At 51.2% G+C, this 23,588-nt stretch overlaps 1 protein-coding gene across 1 annotated transcript in view; it reads right to left on the minus strand.

Annotated features, from left to right (window-relative positions):
- Nucleotides 1-23,588, minus strand: part of Slc39a11 (solute carrier family 39 member 11) — a 389,080-nt gene that overhangs the window by 323,388 nt on the left and 42,104 nt on the right. The window lies entirely within an intron of this gene.

A 23,588-nucleotide genomic window follows, 5' to 3' on the forward strand; every position in this document is an offset into this window, starting at 1 on the left:
ACTGCAGGACTTAGTGCTGGGAGAACCTCCAGGGGCAGAGCATCAGCCCAGGCCTCTCACCTTACAAGCCGAAGAAACATGGCCACAGGGCTGGATGGCACCAGAGCAGGGCAGAGGCCCACCCCTCCCCCGGACCCCATTCCTCTCCCCATTCCTCTGTGCACCCCTGGCCTCCAGTCTGTCAGCTTAGAGTCATCACCTTGCAGCTCAATTGCGACAATGATCACTGTAAGCAAGAGAAACGGGTCAGAGGACCAAGGTTTTCAAACTGGGCATGGAACCACCACCGTATGACCCAGTATGCCACCCCTCAGTATTTACCCTGAGGAATCAGAGCCATCCTACTGCAGTGACACATGCACACCCGTGTTTATAGGTCTATGTACACAATGGAGTTTCATCCAGCCACAAAGAAAAATAAGGTGATGACGTGTGCAGGAAAAATGGCTGGAACCAGAGACCATTATGTTAAGCAAAGTAAGCCAAACTCAGAAGGTGAAGAGTTCTGTGTTTTCGCACACGTGGAGCTGGAGAGGAAGAAAGGAGAAGAAAGATGGGGGCATCTCGTGAAAATCAAAGGGAGATCAATAGAGGAAAGGGACCAAGAGGTGCAAGGCGGGGAGGGAGGGGTGCTGGGGAGTGATGTTGGCCAAATCATGTTGCCCCACTGTGTGCACGTACAAATAGGTAGCCACAAATCCCATCCTCGTGTACACCACATTGTACCAGTACAAATATGGGGGGGAAATTCATTAATTAAATTAAAAAAAAATAAAAGAAGACCAAAGCTTTTGAAACAAAGACTTCCCAGACGCACACTCTGATAACTGACCCTCCCAGGCCAGATCTCCACACACCCTGATGCGAGAAGTATGAATATGACTGCTGCCTTCATGGCCAGAGAATATTATTAAAAATAACATGGGCCAGGCACAGTGGCACATGCCTATAATCCCAGCAGTTCGGGAGGCTGAAACAGGAGGGTCCAGAATTCAAAGCCAGCCTCAGCAATGACGAGGCACTGAGCAACTCAGTGAGACCCTGTCTCTAAATAAAATACAAAATAGGGCTGGGGATGTGGCTCAGTGGTCGAGTGCCTCTGAGTTCAATCCCTGATACCTAAATGATAATAATAATTAATAATAATAATAGATTTGGAGATTCTCTCTGGGTAGAGCATGGGCCTAGCATGTGTGAGGAACTAGGGTCCATCCTTAGCACTGCAAGTAATAATAATAGTAATAATAATAATAATAATAAAAAAAAAAAAACATGGAATGACAGGGCACACAGACCCATTGGCCTTTTACCTAAGTCATGGTAACCAGCTTTATGGTCTCGCCATATTTTCAGGAAACCTCAACAGGGACCTTCAGTAGATAACCACAGACAGAAAGTCTCGCCCCTGGGAGGGACTCACAAAAAATCACTTGTCTAATTAAACTGAATGATGAGCTCTGCAAATTGCCCTGTGCCTGCTGCTCCTGTGGCTAGAGTTGACCCAGCGGGTGGGCCCCAGAAACTTGCTTAATGAAATGATTCCAAATATGGGTGGGGGCGGATCCTGAGCACCCAAGTGCCCTCCAGAAAAGGATAGTTACATAAATCACAGAGCACAAATGCAGCGGACTTCTATGCAGCTGGTCACAGTGATAAACACCCTGGCAGCACGGGGAATATCTATGATACCAAGGTTTGCGAACAAAGCAATATACAAAACATATGCCACTTGTCACCATAAGGTTAAACATACATATGCAAACAACAGAGACCAGAGAGCGATTCATAGCCATTACAGTTGCTGGGGCACTGGGGGATGAGACAGGGGGAGTCCCCTCTTTTCTAGGAGGCTATGATCCTTTGTAATTTAGAAATACTTGACTAAGTTATTTATTTAAAAAAAAAAGAAAGAAAAAAGCTGAATGCAGAAATTCAGGCTCATTGAACCTAAATACTAAGACCAGTAATGAAACCCAGTCAGAAACGGGAGTCCTAACCCTCACACAGGACTCGGTCAATAAAACAGACTGAATTCCTAGCCAAAGCCTCCTGGCTGTTTTAAGCACCGTCAGGTTTGCTGGAGCAGCCCCAGGACCTGCCTTACCCAGTCACTTCCCAGCACCTTCTTCCCGTCACCAACTCTCCAAGAGGCCAGCTGCAGAGTGGTGACAGTCTCTGGCAGTGGGAGCCAGGGGCCTAAGGAAGTCCCCTTCCTCCGGGGCTCCCTCCTGCCCAATCTGGGAGCAGCTGGGCCTGCTGTCCCCAGGCCAGCCTGGCACTGCGTTCCTGTCCCTGCCCACCAGCTTCCCAGACAGATGGTCGGTGAGGCCCTGAGGCACCTGCAGACCCACGGATCCCACCACCCACCAGAGACCTGTACCCTGGCCATCCCAAACGCCCCCAGGGATGGGGGCAATATATCCATCCCGCAGGCTCTTGTTCTCCTCCCTCAGCCCCTGGGCTTTGCACAGGGCCCCAGACACACTCAGAGCTGCTGACAGAGACCCCCGCCTGGCAGTGGGACTTCAGAATGTCATTTCCTGAAGTGTCTGCTTCTGGGCTCAGAGGGCTCTGCTGAGTTCTTCTAGAACCTTCTACAGGCACAGTGGGCTGTGTCCATTTTAATACCAAGACCTGCTTTGTGTTCATCTCAGCAAGCACTGATTGTTTAGCAGTAAGCACCTCTACGCTAGCTACAGGCCACATATCAGTCCTCTAACTTCTCACCGCCCCGCAATAGAAAGATGGTTCGAAAGCGATTGGTCAAGAAAAACATGTTAGCTAGGAATTCATTCTTTTCCCCACTTTTTATTCATTAAAAAAAAAAAAGGAAAGAAAACCCCACCAATACAGCTACCAATCAGAGCTTCGGAGTAATGGGAAAGACACGAGGGGCCACGGCGCCAACCAAAAGCAAAGACATGGATTTCAATCCGCCTTCGCCTCCTCGTTCGGCTTTGGGAATAGGAACGATTGATAAATGTGACGCTCGGCAGCCCCTTCAAGTCCAGGAAGCCCACACTGGAAATCTCTGCTGCCGAGGGGAAGAAAAAAACGAAGCACACAGTCTTTGGCTTCGAGAAATAAGGAGAGCAATCATGTAAATGTCCGCCCAGAACAGTTAGCCACCAGCGGCCCTGGCCCGTCCGCGGCTCCCCAACATGTATACCAATTAGGCTATTCCACCCTGAAGGGAACCACAAGGAATGGCTGTCACCCCTCTGGCGAGCAGAGGAGACACTTAGTGGGTATTTGTCAAATAAATGAACAGTGACCCACATTTTATAAGGCAATTAATTTTTACAGTCACGCTGCTGGGCCGACTTGTGGCGCATGATCTCGCAACAGCCTCTAAGCCCAAATTCGTCAAGGAAATGAGGGCAGCTGCAGATCCAGGAGGCTGGGGAGGCTTCAGGCTCTCGGGGGACCAGGGGGAGCCTGCCCTGGGATGGCCCCTCCCTTCAATGCTAGTCCATTAAGAGGCCCCATCTTTCAGGCCCTGCTGGGCAGGCTGTGGTGGCCACGGAGCTGGAACCCGTACAGAGATCACTGCGGCTGCAGCAGTTTGCTGCTGGGATGGAGGGGCAGATCCGAGGAGGACGGAAGGATGTGGGCAGGCAGAAGGGAATGGACAGGGCGCTCTGCCCACTTACACCCTCGCCCGCTATGCTGAGGATGGGACCCCAGGCCTCCTGCCTGCTAGGCAAGCGCTCTACCACCTGGCCGCACCCCAGCCCAAGATGACATGTTTGGTGGGGACACCAGGTGAAGCAAAGGCACTGGGGTGGAAATGGACTTCATTAGGCCAACTATTCAAAAAACTGGTCAAGACACGGTAGAGGGGACTGTTAAAAGGCACGCCTGCTGAGTACACTCTAACTCATCTGCAAATACACGTCCAGATGGACTGCACGGTCCACCCAGCATTGTACCCCTAGTTTTATGCAATCTTGGACCTTTTAAAAACTGAAACTGGGCTCAGTGGTGCACTACTGTAATCCCAGCAACTCAGGAGGCTGAGGCAGGAGAATCATAAGTTTGAGGCCAGCCTCAGCAACTTAGTGAGGGCCCAAGCACCTTAAAAAGACTCTGTCTCAAAAAATAAAAAATAAAAAAGGCTGAGGATATGGCTCAGTGGGTTCAACCCCCAGTACCAAAAAAATAAAATAAAATGATTTATGTATTTCTCAGCCACTGAGAACATAAGTTACTTGAGAGTCGGAAACATTCCTACTTTTTTCCTACCACCAAAAATCTTATTGACTTAGGGGCACACCCCTCAAGACCATTACTGGTCAGGAAAGACTGGAGTTGCGGGGTGTAGACAGCCTGCACAAAGAGCGAGCTGGAGAAGACCCCGGGAGCAGGGATGGGAGGAAGAAGGCTGGCAACGAGGGGCCTTCGGGTGGAGAGCACAGAGAGAGCACCTGTGCTCACAGGTGGAGGACGAGAATCGACCCTGGTGACAGCGGAGGCGCCCTGACGTTAGCCAGCGGGGTCCACGACACCAGGCGTTTTTATCCCCAGAAACGGCAGGACACTTAAGCCAGAAAAGCCAATCCCACTGCACTGGGACTCCGAGGCCTCCTCGGTGAAGGATGCTCCGAAGGCCCAACCCAGCCTTCCCCTGGGACTTGGAAGGGTGACCAACCGCGCTGCTTGGTGCCGGCCAGGAGGGTTTCCTGAGATGTGGGACTTTCAGTTTCAACTGGAACAGTCCTGGGAGAAGTAGGGAAGTTGGTCACTTCATAGCTCGTCACACATGCAGGGGAAGCTGCCCACGCATGCACACCCTTCCCACTATCCGCATCCACAGAAAGGGCGCAAGTCCTAACCTCAGCTCCTCCCTGAGCCCAGTTAAGAACACAGAGTTCAGGTTCTGGCCAAGCTACTCAATGTGTCACCTGTGCACCTGAGCACAGACACCTCCCGGGAATCTGCCAGAGATGCAGCATGCCACAGAGGCCCACAGCTGCGACCTCAGCAACTCGGGAGGCTGAGGCAGGAGGATGGCAAGTTGGAGGCCAGCCTCAGCAACTCAGCGAGACCCTGGCTCAAAATAAAAAACTTAAAAGGGCTTAGGATATAGCTCGGTGGTAGAGCAACCCCAGGTTCACCTCCAGCGCCAAAAGGAAAAGAAAAAAGACGCAGAATGTCAGGCCTCACCCGGTGGGGTCATTCAGAACTCAAATCCCACCCAGACCTCCTGGAAATTCGTGTCCAGTCACAAGAACAGCACAGCGTAGCTGATGGGATCTGTTCCCTGGGCCTTCTGTGCGTCTGGGCACGTCCTACTTCTTTGATGTCTCAGTTGGGACAAACCGTGCAAACGTGATGCCCAGGGACGGGTGGGTTTTTAGGAGCCATGACTGCGCGCTCTGCCAGGGGCTCCGGTGGACACTGCCCGACGCGTCCCTTCCCTTCCTCTCCACGCTCCTCCGCGTTGCCAGAGAGTGTACAACAAGCAGCGCCTCACACTCAGCTGAGTTTCCGCTGGCGAGGCCACCACGTCTCAGCCACCACGTCTCAGCCACCACGTCTCAGCCACCTCACGTGGGGCTTTCCCACGGAATCACTCCTGGGCAGTGGGGGTGGCAGGCCTAGGGTCTGGTCTCCCACTAGATGCCAGTGCCACCTTCCAATTGTGACACACGAGACTGTCTCCTGACACTGCCATGGGGTCCCGAGGGCCAAAAGAGCCCCCCCCCCCCCCGTTAAGAACTACCGGCTACACAGAGAGGAGACACACGTGGAAATGACAGCCAGAGAGCGGTCTCCGGCCTGCCTGGGAGTTTGTGAGAGTCTTGGAAACGAGGCCAAGCTGGTCCCTGTGGGCTCTAGGAGAGCGAGGCTGGGTGACCGAGAGCCACCCCCTGTCCAAGGGGAAGCCTCTGTCAGTGAGGCTGATGAAGACATGAGCCCCCAGCTGCCGGGAGCTCATGCCATCTGCACCTCCACCACAGTGGCCCCTTACGCTGTCACCCACCGTGTGCCAGAAGGCCTCTCCCTTTGTATCAGGGTGCCACACTGGATCACGTTGGAGGCTTTTAACAGCCTTGTTTAGAAAGGAAAAAAGAAGACTGGGTAGTTTCTGTTCGAGTCAGCAGAGTAAGCCATATGGCTCCGTCCTCAGCCGTCATAACACACGGCTGAGGCGAAGGCTGTCCCCGGCAGGCCACTTGCAGCTGCGTTCCCTGTTTACTATGCAAGTCGCCCCAGAAGGCTTGGGGACTGTGGAGAGGCTCCCCACTCCGCCTCCAGGCTGGCCTGGGCCTCACCCTCACTCAGTGCATAAAAAGAAGGGCAACTACTGCATTTTGCCAATTCTAGGATGCACTCTCTCTTCCCTCCTCCTACCCCTATTCTGTATGGTGGAAATCGGGCTGGTTTTGCAAGATTATAATTGCCGCCAGCCCGGGGGGTGGGGGGGGGGGTGAAGCAGCCATCATGGCCCGAGCATGCGCCAACATCAGAAGCACTGGTGTAACCCTCTCAGTATGGCCCGAGGGTGTGGGAGAAAACCCAGGAGCAACAGAGGAGACCCTCTTGGCCCACCAGAGATCGGTGGTCCTGGAGAACAGGCAAGGAGGGGAAGGAGGAGGGTGGGTTCTCCCTACATCAGTGCTAATGTGCATGTGGTCCCTTGTCCAGCAGCGTCTGCATCACCTGGGAGCTCGGAGGAAAGGCAGATTCTTGGGCCCCACCCCAGACCTATTGATCAGTCTCTGGGGGGCCCAGCAGCCAGCGCCAGGGCTTTCTGATGTGTGCTTATGCTGAGAAGTGCTGCTCCGTGTATGTGGCTTCAATCTACCCACTTGCCTTAACTCAAGAGATAAGCACCACTGGCTCTCAGCTGTTCCAGGGAGTCTTTGAAGAAACGGTACATCACCAATACTCTACACGAGACTATTTTGTGTGAAAAGAAAAAAAAATACTCCCTTAAGTTCTAATGATTTGAAAATTGAGAAGCATCAGACTCAAGTATGAAAACATTACCGTGCACAGTGGCACGTGCCTGCAATCCCAGTGGCTCAGGAGGCTGAAGCAGGAGGATAGTGAGTTCAAAGCCAGCCTCAGCCACTTAGCAAGGCCCTGAGCAATTTAAATTTAGCAAGACCCTGTCTGTAAATAAAAAAATAAAGGGCTGGGGATGTGGCTCTGTGGTTAAGCAACTCTGGGTTCAATCCTTAGCACCAAAGAAAGAAAAAATTTTAGAAACCCATTCCTCTTCCAATTTATTTAATCATATTTCCAGGCTGGGGATGTAGCTCAGTGGTAGAGCGCTTGTCTACCATGCATGAGACTCTGGGTCCAATCCCTAGTACTGCAAAAAAAAATCCCATATTTAATAATATTTCCTTAATATGTCTGCATAATACATCTGTATACGTATGCATCTCTCTATATTTTCCTTTATGTATGCGTAAGATAAAACTGAAATGTTCAAAAAGAAATAATGTAATAAGCAACACTCAGATTTTCTATGTATAAGCAAGTTTTAGAGTTTGGGGTTTTCTTTCTTGGTGATTCCCAGGTGCACCCTCAGGTCTTAGGCTCACTAAAATGTGGAATCCCTCCACCTAGCTCTGGGTCTGACCTTGATCTCCATGACACAGTTTACACCTTTTCTTCAGCAGACTCCACGGCAGCTGGTCACCGTCTTCTGTGACGACATACTCTGGGCTCAGGTGGGGGGACCTGCCTTCCGGGGCTCCCTCCTGCACGGTCTCCTCTGAACCCCGCCTTCCTGGCCCTCTCAGCATCGCTGTGGCTTCCCGCTGAGCCAACACAGGTGGATGCTGCTGACCTATCACAGAGCATCTAAAGGATGGGCTGGCAGCAGGCTAAGCTCCACATCTGGAAGCCATACTTCTGCTCCCCAAAACGAACTGCGTTAGGGGAGCTGTGGGGTCTGTGAGGCCAAAGAGGCCCTGCCCGAGTCCTGAGAGCAGAGGGCAGTAAGACGTCAGCACATGGGGCAGCCCGGTGACACATGCGGATGGCCATCAGCCTTGCCTGTTTCACCCACTGTGCTCTCTTTCCTGGGTGCCACTGACCCCCAGGGCCTGTGTGAGCTCCTATGCTCCCCGGGTGACCACTCTGGGTTAAATAGGCTTTGAGTGTGTCCCCAAAAGTTTGTGTGTTGAAAGCTTGCTCCCTAATGTGGTGGGACTAAAAGATATAGTGTAGCCCGGCGCAGTGACACATGCCTATGATCCCAGCAGCTCGGGAGGCTGAGGCAAGAGGATCGAGAGTTCAAAGCCAGCCTCAGCAACTGTGAGGCACTAAGCAACTCAGTGAGACCCTGTCTCTAAATAAAACACAAAATAGGGCTGGGATGTGGCTCAGTGGTCAAGTGCCCCTGAGTTCAATCCCTGGTACCCAAAAAAATAAGGTGTTGTGTCCTTTAAGAGGTGAGACCCAGGGGAAGGCAATTAGGCCATTGGGTGCTGTCCCCAAAAGGGGACTCAGAATGGGCTTGTACATTTCACAGAGAACAGCAGTACCTGATCCCTGGCTCAGCCTCCTTTAAAAAAAATTATATATATATATATATATATATATATATATATATATATATATATATATTCAGTTGTAGTTGGACACAATGCCTTTATTTTATTTATTTATCTTTATGTGGTGCTGAGGATCAAACCCAGGGCCTCACACGTGCTAGGCAAGTGCTCTGCCGCTGAGCCCCTGCCCCAGCCCCTGCCCCAGCCTGTTGACGCCAGCCCAGCTGGACAGTCCCCTCCTTCCTCTTTGGGCATCAGATAATCAGAAGGTCCAACTCCAAGGACAGACGTCAAGGCCGTGAGGCATCACTACGTTGGTGGCCCAGCACAGAGAGCTCCACAGCTGCATACCCATTGAAGGAAGGGGACAAGGACAGGGATGCCATCGGGGTCAGCAGACGGCAGCCTAAATGACATCAAATGACGCACTTTCAACTGGAGCAGGCCAGGGAGAGGGCCTTGGTCATGTCGTGTGTGGTGCGTCTGTCTGTCTGTCTGTCTTCCCTGTGAGAATGTCAGCTCCAGAGTACAAACACAAGGCTGATGTCTTTAGCCCTGGAGTCACCAGGGCCTAAAGGAATGAATGTATACAGCAGGTGCCAATGAAAACGCTTGCCAAATTCTCTAAGGAATTCACTGATTCAAAGACCCCCTTCTGTCTTAGACCAGAGAGTTTCAACTGCTGAGGGTGAGGACAGGCGGGAAAGGGGGAGATGGATCAGGATCCTGCGGGACTTTTTAAGATCACCAAAGTGCCCTGCTCAACCCACTGCCTGCTGCGGCTCAGTCACCCCCAGCCTTAGGAGGCGGCTCATGACACCACCTCCACCTGCAGACAGGGGGACGGAGGGCACCCCCACACCACGGGCTGGAGCTCCTAAGATGCGTTGCTGTCCCCTCACCAAGGACCTGTCCTTGAGAAGAACTGTCTGGGGACGTGGTGGGGGTCGGGAAGGCCACAGATCCTTTAGTGGGTCCTGGGAGAGACAGAGTGGAGCAGTGGCTTACGTTGAAGGCTGAACCAAAGCAGCGGCTGTCCCCGGATGGGCGTGTGGCCCGCTGAAATCCCCAGGCACCCTCTGCCGCACCACCAAGTTGATGTGCCACTCTTCTCGGGCCCTGTCTGCGACAGGGGCCCACCTGCCAGCTGACTGCAAGTGTGGGGTCTCTCCACAGGGCTTCGAGTTCTACCTCTGAGCCTGCGACATCCTGTCCCACTACCTAAAGGCAGCGTTGGGATCTGCACAGCCCTTCTCTTCTCTTTTAGTCTTTTCTTTCTTTTTTTTAATCACTGTGACCAAAAGACCTGACAAGAACAATTTTCAAGAGGAAAAGTTCACCTGGGGGCTCACAGAGGCCGGCTCCACTCCTCGGGGCCAAGGTGAGGCCGATCATCATGGCGGAAGGTGGGGAGGAGGAAAGCAGCTCGGGCATGGCACCAGGACGCAGAGAGCCGTTCCTCGCCAAAGGCACAGGGACCCCCTCCTCCAGCCACACGGTCCCCGCCGACAGTTACCCCCCCAGCTAATCCATCTAAGTGGACTAAAGCGCTGATTAGGGTGAGGCTCTCATAACCCAGTCGTTTCACCTCTGAATGTCCTAGACTGTCCCCCACGCGAGCTGAGCTTCTGGGGACACGTCCCACCTAAGCCACGGCACCTTCCCCTTCTCCCTCTGATGCAGCCCAGGTGCCTCCCCACCCCGCACCCTCCTCCCACCTAGGCCCAGGTCACTCAGACAAGCGTGAAGCACCGGCTGTCCCAGCTCCTCCTGCACAGGACACTCCACCTGAGTGGCCTTGCCAGCTCTTCTCATTCGGGACCTCGTCCTCCTCCTCCATCTTGGAAAACACCAAAAAGAACAAGAGAGAAAGAAAAGGGTCCCCTGTGTCTTCCCGGCTTTCCGTCCTCTCTTCCTTTATTCATTAGGGGCCTAAACAGTCCCCTCCCGCTCTCCACCAGCGGGGTGATCACCTTCTAAAGTGTTTATGCAAATATAAACATCTACAGCAAGCTGTACACCCACACACCCATGTACACGGGTATCTTCACACACCTGTCACACACACATATGTACACGTGGATTCATGCAGTTCTGAATCATATAATGGAATATGTATTTACATGTATTTACTTAGGAGTTTGAATTTACAGATATAAATAGACTTATATAGCACGCGACTGCATCAGTCACTGGACTTTTAGATGATGTCACTGCATTGCATACTGTAGGGCTTACTGTAGACCTTGCCCTCCCACACTCACACATACCACTCAGCCTCTCCCTGCCTCCTTGTGCTGTGTGGAGTCCACCCTGGAGCTGTGCTCTGTCGGGCTGACCGGTTCCCTTTGGAAGGCCCTAAGGACGTCTCTACGCTGCTGGTGTAGGTGGCGCTCTAGTGGCTCTTCCCGCAAGTCTCTCTAAGCATTCGGGAGGAATTCCAGGGCACCCCTTCCTAGAGGGCCAGCTGGTCACAGGGGGTGCCCGTGCTTCATCTTGATAGATCTCCCCAAATTACACTTCTGAAAGCTTCTCCAAATTTCTGTGCCATTATCACTGAGCAGAAAGTCTTTTTGTCCCCCCAAATCTAAGAGTGGTCCTTCATCAATGTCCCTCCCCCGGGTCTGAGGCCCTGCTGTACACCAGGGTGACTGTCCCTGTACCTCAGAGAGCAGGTGAGCCCCGGCCCCCCGATGGCCAGGATTCCATCCCAGCCTCTATTTCATCATCTCTACAGTGGGCGCTGGCACAGCGGACACGGTGTAGGACCCCTGACCCTCCTGACCTCAACTCCACATCTTCCTGTGCAGATACCCTTCCCTCTGTCGGGTCCACACCTAACTGGGTTGTCCTGGTAGCTCTCCAGCCCACCCGCCTTGCCCAAGCATCATGGGGGAGCCTGACCTCTTCCAAAATCTGCTCATCAAATCCACAATCTCACCCTCGAGTCTCCAGATACCCGACTCATCCTGGAGGGGAGCGTCCTTGTTCAGCCGGTCAGGACTTGAATTGCTCCCTGGCCTTTCTGGAAATGACTCAGTCCCCAGCTCCTGGCCCCCACAGCTCAGCCTGAGCGCTAATAAAGATTCCTAGCAAGCTTTCCACCTGTCGCCATCCAGCTACGACCCACCTCCCCAAATCCAGAGCTGTTGGGGGGGGGTGGGGGGGGAAGGCACACAATTAGCCACAGGAAACCTGAAGAGTGGCTCTTCCAGCCAGCCGAGGGGGTCAGAGCGGGTCAGTGCTGGCAGTGAACAGGACCAAAGCTGCTTTAAGATGATTTTACAGCTGGGTACAGTGACCTTTCATTCCATGTTTATTTGGAAATGACCTTTAAGCAGCAATCAGCAAAAATGAAATGCTTCAAGGGAATAAATTAGATAATGCAGATGTTCCCCAGTGGTAAGATATGCCCAAGGAACACAGCGGAAAATAAAAGCAGCCCTGCCTTGCCATGCCCAGGGCTAGTCTGTCCATTAGACTAATAAGTGAGGGCAGAGTCCTGCCACCTCCGTCCATCAATCCTGCATCTGAAGCCAGGGTGACCGGGTGGGGAACATGATTATTTCTAGAATCGAACCAAAACCACCAGTTGATATTTAATTTTATTCTGTTTGGGACAGAGGTAACCGCATTACTTGAATGGCCAACAAGCAATCTGTCATCTGGGGGAGGGGTCCCCAAGGCCTGGGCACAGGTGGCAGCTTGGTGAGTGCAGCCTGCCCCACCCTCAGGTCATGTCCGTGGAAGATATTCCTTTACATTAACCCCCTCCTTGCCAAGCACCTTCCACTCCTGGCGGGATGCTAGGGAAACGCTGTCCCTCAAGGGGGGAGACGGGCGGGCCCTGGGCTGCTGGGCCCCGGGGACACCATGGCCCACCGTGCTGTGCTTCCTGTGTGTGCTTCTATTCCCCAGGCCCTCTCCTGCCCCCCACCCCATCGCCCACGCTCCTCTTTCTCTCCTGTATTCAATTCTACCCACAATGGCGGGCCCTAGTAGCACCAACCGGTGATGCCTGAAGTTAAACCCATCACTCACCCTGAAACAGGAGGAATCCAGACAGAAAACTCAGCGCCCAGGGCTCTGGCCTCCAAAACCACTTCACCCATCGAACCTCTCGGACCCCAATCTCAGGGCAAGTTCCTCCTTCCCAGTCCTGAGGGACCTGCTGGGGGCGGCCACTGGGGGAGCCAACAAGGAAGCGAGTTGGCATTCCTCCTGGAAGAGGGGTCTCCATGACCCCCTGCCAACAAGCCCTGTCTTCACTGCAAAGCAGAGGCCACCTCACAAAAGGTGTGAGGTCAGAGCCCCCCTCCCCAGGTCACTCCTGACCTGGATCCTGCTCCCTTTGGGAGGGCAGAAAGAGGCAGGGCCTCGCCGCCAGGAGCCAGGCAGGGTCCCTGGGACACCTAAGGGCGGACCGGATGGGTCACGCTCTTCTGGGGAAGGTGATTTATGGGAACCAGGGCTGGGAGAGGGAGACAGAAACTTTCCGACACATTCAGAACATGAGGGAGCAAGTGCCCAGCTCAGCACTCGCCCAATCCAAGCCCAGCCAGGTTGGGAGGGGACGGAAGTGAAAGGACGTGGTCACCCTCTAATTCTTTTAATGGGTTGGAACCTGAGTGATCTCTAAGCCGCAAAAAATCCCTGATGACAGTACCTCCCCCAAATTGAAGACACTCAGCCTTTGTACATAAGTGTTCCTAGAAACCCTATTCACCATAGGCAAAAGGTAGACACAACCCAAATGTCCATCAACTGATGGAGGGATAAACACTATGGGTATGGCCATGCAGTGGAATATTATTCACCCATGAAAAGGAATGAAATTCTGTCACAGGTTACCGTGTGATGAGCCTCAGAAACATACTCAGTGAAAGAAGTCAGACACAAAGGGCCACATACTGTATGATGTAACTTACACGCAATAGCCAGAATTCAACAGAGAGAGAAGGCAGATGGGTGGTTGTCGGGGGTTGCAGGACGGGACAGTGGGTAGAAAGTGCTTAATGGAAAGGGGTTTTATTTTTAAGTGATGACAATGTCTTGGAACTAGATAGAGAGGGTAGCTGTCCAATGATGTATGTTACGTGCTACTGAATTGTTCATTAAAACAGTTGATGATATGTTATGTGAAATTCACCTCAATTTTAAAAAAAAAGTCTGATGAGTCGGTGGAAAGTAATTAAACTCCAATTGTGGGCTCGGCAGAAGCATTTGACTGACCTGGCTGGGCTGTACGGGGTGGGGGCTGCATCCTTCATTTCTATTCTCGAATTCCTAATGCCTTTTTTTTTTTTTTTTGTACTAGGGATTGAATCTGGGGCAGGAGCTTAACCACTGAGCTACATCCCCACCCCTTTTTACTTTTTGAGTCAGGGCCTCACTAAGCTGCTGAGGCCACTCTTAAATTTGTGACCCTCCTGCCTCAGCCTCCCAAGTCGCTGGAATCACAGGAGTGCACCATTAGTTAAGTTAAACTCCTTTCTCATCTCTCGGGTGGAATCACGTGACTGTTTGTTTGCTGACTGTCTCTCCGAGAGCGCAAGGATCTGTCTGGACTGATGTATCGCCCTACTGCCTATGGGCTGGCGGGCACTTTCCAAATGAATGAGTAAATGGAACTCTATGGATTATCCTCATTGCATTTTTCCTTTAAAAAGGAAAAGCTATATATTTTGGTAGAGCTATAAAATATCCTATGGAAAACAGAATGGATGTTTCTCAAAAAAAAAAAATTTAAATAGAACTACCATATGATCCAGCTGTCCCACTTCTGAGCATATTCCCAAGAGCAATGGAGACGGGATCTTGAGAGGTCACCCCCTGTTCACTGCAGTGTCATTCACGACATTCACGAGCCGGGAAGCCACCTCGGTGTCCACGGACAGGTGGGTAGGGGGAGAAAGGTGTGTCTACATACAGGAGAACATTATTCAGCCTTCAGATGGGAGGGACCCTGTGACATGCAGCTCCGCAGGTGAACCTTGAGGACATCGGAGAACCATTTGCCTCTCAAGTGAGAACCTGAAATAGCCAAGTGCACAGACAGAAAGCAGGATGGGGATGGCCAGGAGCTGGGGGGGGGCGGGGGCGGGGCCCAGGCAGTGGGTATGGGGTCTCCGTTTAGCAAGACCAGACGTTCCAGAGCACTAACGCACAGGTGTGCGCGTACGGCCAGAGGACCTACTTAAGATGGTCAGGGTGGCAGGTGAGTGTCCTCTGTTTCACTGCGATGGCACAGAGTTATTGACAAGTGTACAGACAAAGGTATGGTTATATGCCTTTAACTTGTTTCTTAAACAGACCTACGAGGGGCTGCTGAGCCCACCAGAGCCCTGCTGCCGCGTCTCAAGTGGGGTCCATCCTGGGGGATGACGCTTTGGGAAACCACACCCCTGAGAACTGCCAGCTCCCTCTCCTGTCTCCGGGAACCCATCAGCACAGATTGGAAAAGCGTTCTATGGCTGCGTGGAGTTGCAAGGGGACCATCCAAACAGGCTTATGAAACATGTCGTTAGCAGAGGAGTCAGCTACAGTGCTCCTTGCCAAGAACCGGGCTGCGCAAAACTCAGCCCCAAAAAACATGGAGATGGATCCACAAAGTGGCTTCATCCTGGAAGGCAGCGAGAGCCCGTCCCTCACCAGGGATCGGGGGAGCCACGGAGGCCTCCAAACCTGAGCAAGAAACACTCAAAGGAAGGGAGCAGGCCGGGGACCACCTGGGCGCTCGTGTGAAGACACGTGGCACAGCCCAGAGGCCAAACCAGGTCACCACCGGCTTTATAAATAAAGTTTTATTGGAACACAGCTACAGTCAATCATTTAGGACCCTACTGTCCATAGCAATTTGCTCTTGTTCAACGGGAGGGCAGTTGCCCCAGAGGCTGCATGGCCCACACGCCTAGAATATTCACTCTCTGGCCACTTACAGAAAACGCTGCCATCCCCTGCTCTGGGGAAGGACGGCAGTGTCCCCTTCCTTGCAAGGGAGGGCAGGAGCCTCCCCCCTCACTCAAGGGCCGATGAGCCCGATGAGCGCGTTCCCTTCTGCTTTATCCTGCTGCTCCACATCCCGGTGCAGCCAAGTCCCCGTTGTGCTTGAAGCAGTGCAGAAAATCCCCAGCTGCAGATAACGCAGAAGCATCTGTAATTGGTTTTGGATGTTAATAGGAGCGTCCATCTCCCTCTGCTTCCCCCAGCAGAATTATCTTCATAACCATGCGGGTCTGGGGCTGACTCCACCGCGCCCGTCCCCACCCACGCCAGGAGGGAGGCATGGCGTGGGACAGAAGCCATCTCAGGGGCAGCTCACCAGGCCTGCGCAAGGGGAAGCGCAGCCCGAGGCCCAGGCCCTGCTGGAGCTGAGATGCACCGGGGAGAAGGGTCCTTGCAGAGTGGCCGCCCTGGGACATCTTCAGTCAGAGAACCCTTGGAAAAGCTGACAAGAAATATGGATGTTCTCCCCAGAAAAATGCAGTCACTCACATACACGTGTGTGCTGCCATCAGGGTATGAATTCAGGGAGGCCGCACTGCCCTGGACACTCCGTGGAGCACAGAGCGTTCATTTCTCAGTTCCCTCAGCCAAGCAACCCCTTTTCTGAAATAAGATCTGGGAAGCCGCAAGTCAAAGGTCTTGGAGCAGGCGGTTCCCAGACCCGAGAGGATGCCGCAGGCCACCCTGGGTGGTGCCCGGCAGAGGCCTCGGAGGGGCTGAAACTCGCCCACCCCTCAGAAGATGAGGGGTCACCTCTCAGGAGACGCCCAGGCCCTGGCAGCCTCTGAACACAGAAGGACTGTGGGCCATGGCTTTGTGACACAGGAGGCAGGGAGACACAGGACGTCACATAACACCCAAGAGCTCATCGAAAGAGAGAGCAGAGAGAGGGGTGCGCAATGCCACGAGAAAGGGCCAGCGAAGGGGCCTCAAGCCACTCATTGGACAAGAAGAAAGTGCAAATACTTTTGTCAGTCTTAGTGGCTAAAAGCCAGGCAGAGAGCCACGTGGATGCTCTCGGCATTACGATAGTGATGACCCCACCGCAAGTTCAAAATTCCACCACACGCAAAATGCACTGGATCCTCGAGGCCTATGGACCACCCCAGCAGATCCCCGGCCCCCTGCAGAGGGTGGGTCGCTTCGCCTCCAATCGCAGGGCTGCCTGGGAAAGGCATCTCGCTGCCCGCCCAGCTCCCAAGGGAGGCTGGGATTGCATACTGCAAGCCTGGGCAAGGTCAAGATTCAAAAAGCCTTTCCCCTGCTGCCAAGTTGAGAACTCACCCAGTCAGAGCACCACCGGGCAGCCAAGGTCTGCACTATAAACTCAGATGATGGCCACCAGCCGAATGTCCCAGAGGCTGACTCTCTAGAGAACTGAGCACATGGGCTGGATCTTGGGGTGAGCAGGACGCCTCCTTGGGCCACTCAAGATGCTCAGAGTCCACCTACTAAGGACCTAAAGCTGCCCCATGAGCGGATGCTCTGCCCATCAGACCTTGCCAGGCCAAAAGAGTGAGAAGGGGCAGCCCCACCCCCAGCCAACTGTTTATTCATTTACTTGTTTATTCATCAAGTTTTTAAAAATAATGCTGAATAACTCCCCATTTTACCTACAGGTTAGACACGGAGTTGCCAGACTTAGCAAATAAAAATAGAGAACACCTAGTTACATCTGAATTACAAGAAAGTAAACAAATATTAGGTAACTTTTCATTGTGCATTTTAGGTAGCCACCCTCAAAAGCAGAGTTGGGGTAAGAAAGTGCTGCTCAGGGAGGTCTTGCCTAAGGCCACACAGCTAGGAAGTACCCCAAACAGACTCAAGTCGGGGCAGTGAAACTCCAGGCCGGGTTGGATGGGCTGCACACTGTGCAGAGCTACCTCAGGCTTTCCGCCCGCCACAGCCTTTCAACATGCGTAATGCGTCGCAGAGGAGTTGCAATGCATGTGCTGATTCTCCCCGTTAGAAAATAGACTCATCTGACGTTTTACAGCTGCCTGGGGTGGAGTTGGGTGGTTGTCTTTGAGAACCCAATCTCCTCTTTCCTCCCTTAGAGAGCCTCCAGGTCTTGGCTGAGCACACGGCCACCTAGGATCCAGACTACATTTCCAGTCACCCTTATGGCTGTGCAAAGCCTTGTGATGACGCCCTACCCAGAAAGTGTCTCATTCTAAAGACCCTTACACATGCTTCTCTCTGCTTCCTCTCCCCTGCTGGTGGGAAATGAAGTAATGGCCGCCACCAGAGCAGCCCTTTTGGACCACTGCAGAACTTAAGGAAGAAAGCAACCTCTAACAGCTATAAGACAGAAGGGGCTGGGTCACTGAGACTGCAGGACACAGCGCCAGCCCTGGACTCCTTGTAGAATTTTCTCCATGTAACTTAAGGCACCATAATTTAGGATTTTCTTTTCCTTGGAGTTGAACGCAATCGTAAGTAATGCAAGGTCCCAGCATCAGAGGTATATAAAAGGGTCTTGGAGAGCTGGCTGAAAGGATGCTTACTGCTCCTATGAGCAACTCTCTGCATTCTAGATTCTGCCTCAGAACTCCCTCCTGTCACCTGTCACTCACCTCATGGAAGACCCCAAGAAAATACACAGTTGGAAAACTCACAAAATCCCCGACCAAAAGACACCTGCACGTGGTTCAAAACTTCCACGAGGAAGGGAAAGACGGTTGGCAAAGAATATTTGTTTTCTCCTGGAAATCCCCAGATGCTGAGCTGCCCATGGAGGTAGCAGGCTGACCCAGGGTTATTCATAAGGCACCAGGAGCCGAGTGCAGATGAGCAACAAGGAAACCCAGAAGACTCGTCACAAAACCCCACTGGTATGTAAATGCACGGCCACTCGGGAAAATAACCAAGCATAGGATTCACTATGAGTAATATTTCACTCTAATTTCCATGGCCTTTGGAAATTTCAAGATATGACCCAGTTTATTAGCTAAAAGAAACAAGATCCCTCTAGGATGCTTTCCAATGACTTCAATAAAATTTCAAGCTAAAATCACTCCTACAAAAATGTATTGTTTATCATGCAAATATCTTTGCTATTTTTTTTTCAAGCCCAGAATTTCTGAAAAACCCTCTTAATACTGAAGGCATTGCCTAATCCTACTACCATTTTATTGTATAAAAACACTGTTGGTGGGGCTGGGGTTGTGGCTCAGCGGTAGAGCACTCGCCTCGCACGTGCAAGGCCCTGGGTTCAATCCTCAGCAACACATAAAAATAAATAAATTAAATAAAGGTGTTGTGTCCAACTACAACTAAAAAATAAATATTTAAAAAAAAAACTGTTGGGAAATAATATTGACAAAATGGCCATACTACCAAAAGCGCTATAAAGATTAAATGCAATTCCTATTAAGGTTCCGATGATGTTCTTCATAGAAATAAGAAAAGCAATCATGAAATTCATTTGGAAAAATAAGAGACTCAGAATAGTCAAAGCAATACCAGACCTTCAATTATACTAGAGAGCCATGGTAACAAAAGCGGCATGGTCTTGGCCAAAACAGACATGAAGACCAAGGAACAGACCAGAGAACACAGAGACAACCCCACATAGATACAGTTACCTCATCCTAGATAAAGGAGCCATAAGCATACATTGGAGAAAAGACAGACTTCTCAACAAATGGGGCTGGGAAACTGAAAATCCATACACAATAAAATAAAACCAGATCCCTCTCTCTCACCCTGCACAAAACTCAACTCAAGGTGGATCAAGGACCTCGGCATTAGACCATAGACCCTGCACCTACTAGAAGAAAAAGTAGGTCCAAACTGCCATCATACCAGCTCAGGACTAGACTTCCTCAACAAGACTCCTAAAGCACAAGACATAAATCAAGAATCAATAAATGGGATGGATTCAAATTATAAAGCTTCTTCACAGCAAAGGAGATAAAGAAGAACATGAAGAGAGAGCCTACAGAATGGGAGAAAATCTTTGTCACCTGCACCTCAGACGGAGCACTGATCTCCAAGATATACAAAGAACACAATAAACTTAACACCCAAAAAGCAAAAAACCCAATCAATAAATGGGCAAAGGAATTGAACAGACACTTCACAGAAGAAAAAATACAATTGGTCAACAAATATATGAAAAAATGTTCAACATCACTAGCAATTAGAGAAATGCAAATTAAAACTACACTGAGATTTCATCTCACTGAAGTCAGAATGGCAATAATAAATGCTGGTGAGGATGTAGGGAAAAGGCACACTCATGCACTGCTGATGGGACTGCAAATTGTGCAACCCCTATGGGAAGCAGTGTGGAGATTTCTCAGAAAACCTAGAATGGAACCACCACCATTTGACCCAGCTATCCCACACCTTGGCATATACCCAAAGGACTTAAAATCAGCATACTATGGTGACATGGCTACATCAATGTTCATAGCAGCTCAATTCACAATAGCTTAGCTATGGAACCAACCTTGATGCCCTTCAATAGATGAATGGATTTTTTTAAATGTGGTACATATACACAAGGAATATTACTCAGCCATAAAGAAGAATGAAATTATGGCATTTGCTGATAAATGGATAGAACGTGAAATAAGCCAATCCCAAAAAACCAAAGGCCAAATGTTCTCTCTGATATGCAGATTCTGACTCCCAATAGGTGGGGGGTGGTGGAGGTTCACTGGATTGGACAGAGCGGAATGGGGGAAAAGGAGGAGGATGGGAAGGGAAAGACAGTGGAAGGAATCAGACATCACTTTGCTTGTGTTCATATGAATACACGACCAGTGTGACTCCACATCAGGTACAACCACAAGCATGGGAAGTTATACTCCATGTATGCATCATATGTCAAAATACATTCTACTGTCATGTGTAACTAAAAAGAACAAAGAAAACAAGACACCATTGGGTTAAAGGTGTGCGTGGTGAGCATACGGAAATGCACGGAGGCAAGTGTACCTCTGTCATTGCCCTTGAGAGGAACTAACTCCAACTTATCAAATGGCAATAAAATGTAGTAAATCGCTGAGTAGTTTGCGGAATCTTCAGGAGGGACAGGGGTGACCAGAGGGAGATAGTCAGGTGCAAACCCGTAGTCACCACCCAGAACTCCCGGTGAGAACAGCAGGGCTGCAGGCCATGGCAGGACCAGCACTCGGACCCGGGGATGCTGTTCCCAGGACCAGGGCCACGTGCCACCTGGAGATGACTCAGTCGCTGCTGCTGGCATCCTCACCAGAAGACCCCATGTAGTGCCTGCTACTTTCTGTCCCCAGTGTCTCGCCCAAGACCACGCAGGTACCTGTGACTAGCACTTCCCAGCTCAGGGTCCCCAGACCCAGCTACAAAGGAGACTAGAGGATCTGGAGCCGGGTGGGTCCAGAGGTGAGCTCTGTCTGGTGAGTGGGAGATTCCCCACCCAGGACACGGTTCTCGCGGTGGGCCACCCAACATGCAGCTGGTCTAATGTCAGTTTGTCAGGATAACAATCTGATCTGAACTGCTCTCAGATTCTGGAACATTCTGAAGTGGTTGACGACACTTCACTTTCTCTACAACTCTGCTTTTTTTTTTTCTCTCTCTCTCTCTCTATTTTATAACTTTTCACTGATAATTTATTTCCAGTCAATTTTATTTATAGCTCTGCATAGAGAACAGGGGAGAGTGGGAAAGAACTATAATATCCATGGATTTGCTAAAACAAATTAAGGGAGATTACAAAGTCATATGTATACTAAATGTCAAATGTAAATACATACTTGGTTATTTTAACAACACTGCAAATTTTAAAAGTTGATGAAGTGCTGCCAAAACAGAAAAACAGCAATAATTGAATGAGAGTGGGCTGGAAATTTTTAAATTTTCCTCACTCCAAAACAATTCAGGTTTTTCTTTTTGTGCTACTGGGGATTGAACCCAGGGCCTGGTGCATGCTTCGCCAGTGCTCTGTCACTGAGCTACACCCCCAGCCCTATTGCAAAAGCAACGTGTGCATGTTAAAAGTAAGAAAATACAGACAAGATAAATATTCAGACATCCACAATCTCACCACCTATCTGCAAGTAACATTAGTTCTTGGACAGTGAGTTTGAGCATAGACTCCAGGGTTCAACTGACTGAGCTAAAATCCCCATGACCTTGAGCAGATCCTCTGGCCTCTCTGCCTCCATTTCTGCATTTATAGAAGGGGATGTTAAGCCCCCTCCTTCACAAAGTTGTCCTGCAGATTAAATAAGACGAGGCCTATCACGTCTATAGCACGCAGCGCACACAGTGAGCTCCCCTGTCTAATCCAGTCACTTCCAATCCTGTCTTTGCATTGGTCTAGTTACGTTTACAAAAATGGTACATCTCACTGAACTTCTATTATTGGACATCAAGGTGGTCTCCAAATGTCATGATTACAAGAGCACAGAAAAGGAATTATTTGCAAAAAGTAAATGAATAAGTCAGAAGCTTAAAATAAGGAAATAATTATAAAAATTCAAAAAGATAAAATCCTTTTTGAAAAAAAATCTGCTTAGTATTGGGAACTTGCCCTAGGGCGCACCAAAAATATCAATTCAAACAGGTGATACATACATGAGAGCATTTGGAGCAAACCCTTGTCCCCTGGACCGCAGTGCTGGGCCGAGTGCGCCACCTCTGACTTGGGGACAGGCAGTGTCCCTGCAGGCCTGCTGGACAGAGTGGGCTTTGCAGCCAGGCCTGGAAGGTACCAGGTGATGCTCAGCAGTGCCGTGTCCAGTGGGCAGTCCCTCTGGGTCCTGTAGTCACCAGCCCAGCATGAGCACCTGTACACAGCCACACGTGGGTGGACCTGCGGAATGACCCAACAGTGGGCGTGGGCGGAGGTGGGACAAACAAATGGCCAACTGCAGACACAAACCTTGGAGCCCAGCAACCCCAGCTCAGCTGACTTGGAAGACGCTGCCTACTGTCTGTACCCCAGGAATACCACTGTCGCCGCGGGGGGCTGGGAGGGGAAGCAAGAGGAAAGAGTCCTTTGTCTGAACGTCTCTTCCCTCTGCAAGGTGGCCCCCTGCAGCCTTGGGCACGTTCCACTGGGATCAGCAAGATGAAGGTGACAGGGCACGGGGCCCTCTTGCTTCTGCCTCTCCACAGAGCAGCCCCCTTTCCAGATGGAGCCCCAAGGGTTCTGTTCCAACTCTGTTTCCTAGAAACTCGGCCCTGCTTCCCGCTCACGCTGAGGCCTCCCTCCAGCCTGGAGATGGAAACTCTCCTCTGAATGCCTCCGATGAGCTGGGCGCGCTCTCCTTGGGCTCCCCAGCGGGCAGGGTGGGGCTCTAGCGGCTCTTAGGAGGTCTCGCCACACAAGGGTGATTGTGAGGTGGTGACACGTGTGAGTCACCTGATTGTGGCACCATTTCACAATGTGGACTGCGCACAGGGAGTCGCCAGGGCCTTCACTTTCAACGCACACGATTTTTACTCGCTAATGATATCTCCATAAAGGTGGAGAAAAAAACGAAGAACTTGGGTTTCGGCACCAAAGAGGGTTCAATTTTGCCTTGATTAGTTGTGACAACTTAGGAAGCTCCTGACCTCACCAGAGTCAACCTGGGGAGCTCCTTTGTCCCAGGCAGTGAGCCCCTGTGTCGCTGGCAGATTAAATGGGATTCTGCCCCTAGAGCATCGTCAAGCGAGGTGCAGAGAACGCACCCAGTTAGTGCCTGCGTCCCCCCATCTCCCCCAAGCTCTGTGCGCTTCAGAGTTGAGAACCCATAAGGAGCTCATCCTGCCTGCTCTGCTAGGGCGACTTAAGGTCTGACTTACAAAGGGACCTTGTGCCTACAACGTGGAGAAAGCCTTACTCCGACAATATTGGAGCCACCCTGCCCAGCTTCCTACCACCTGGTGGCTTCTTAATTAAACAGAAATGGCCCCGCATCCAGATCCTTTCCCCCACGAGCCTTTCCAGCGCCTGCTCCTGCTTTGGTGGCCCCTGGGAGAACTCTGAAGGATGCCCTCCCTGTCAGAGGGCACAGTGTGCTGGGAAGGGCCTCCTGTTCTGTGCGGGCAGGGTTTTATTACAAAGCGCATTTGCATGGAAAAGGG

The sequence above is a fragment of the Marmota flaviventris genome, chromosome 17, assembly GCF_047511675.1.
Source record: "Marmota flaviventris isolate mMarFla1 chromosome 17, mMarFla1.hap1, whole genome shotgun sequence".
Lineage (NCBI taxonomy): Eukaryota > Metazoa > Chordata > Mammalia > Rodentia > Sciuridae > Marmota > Marmota flaviventris.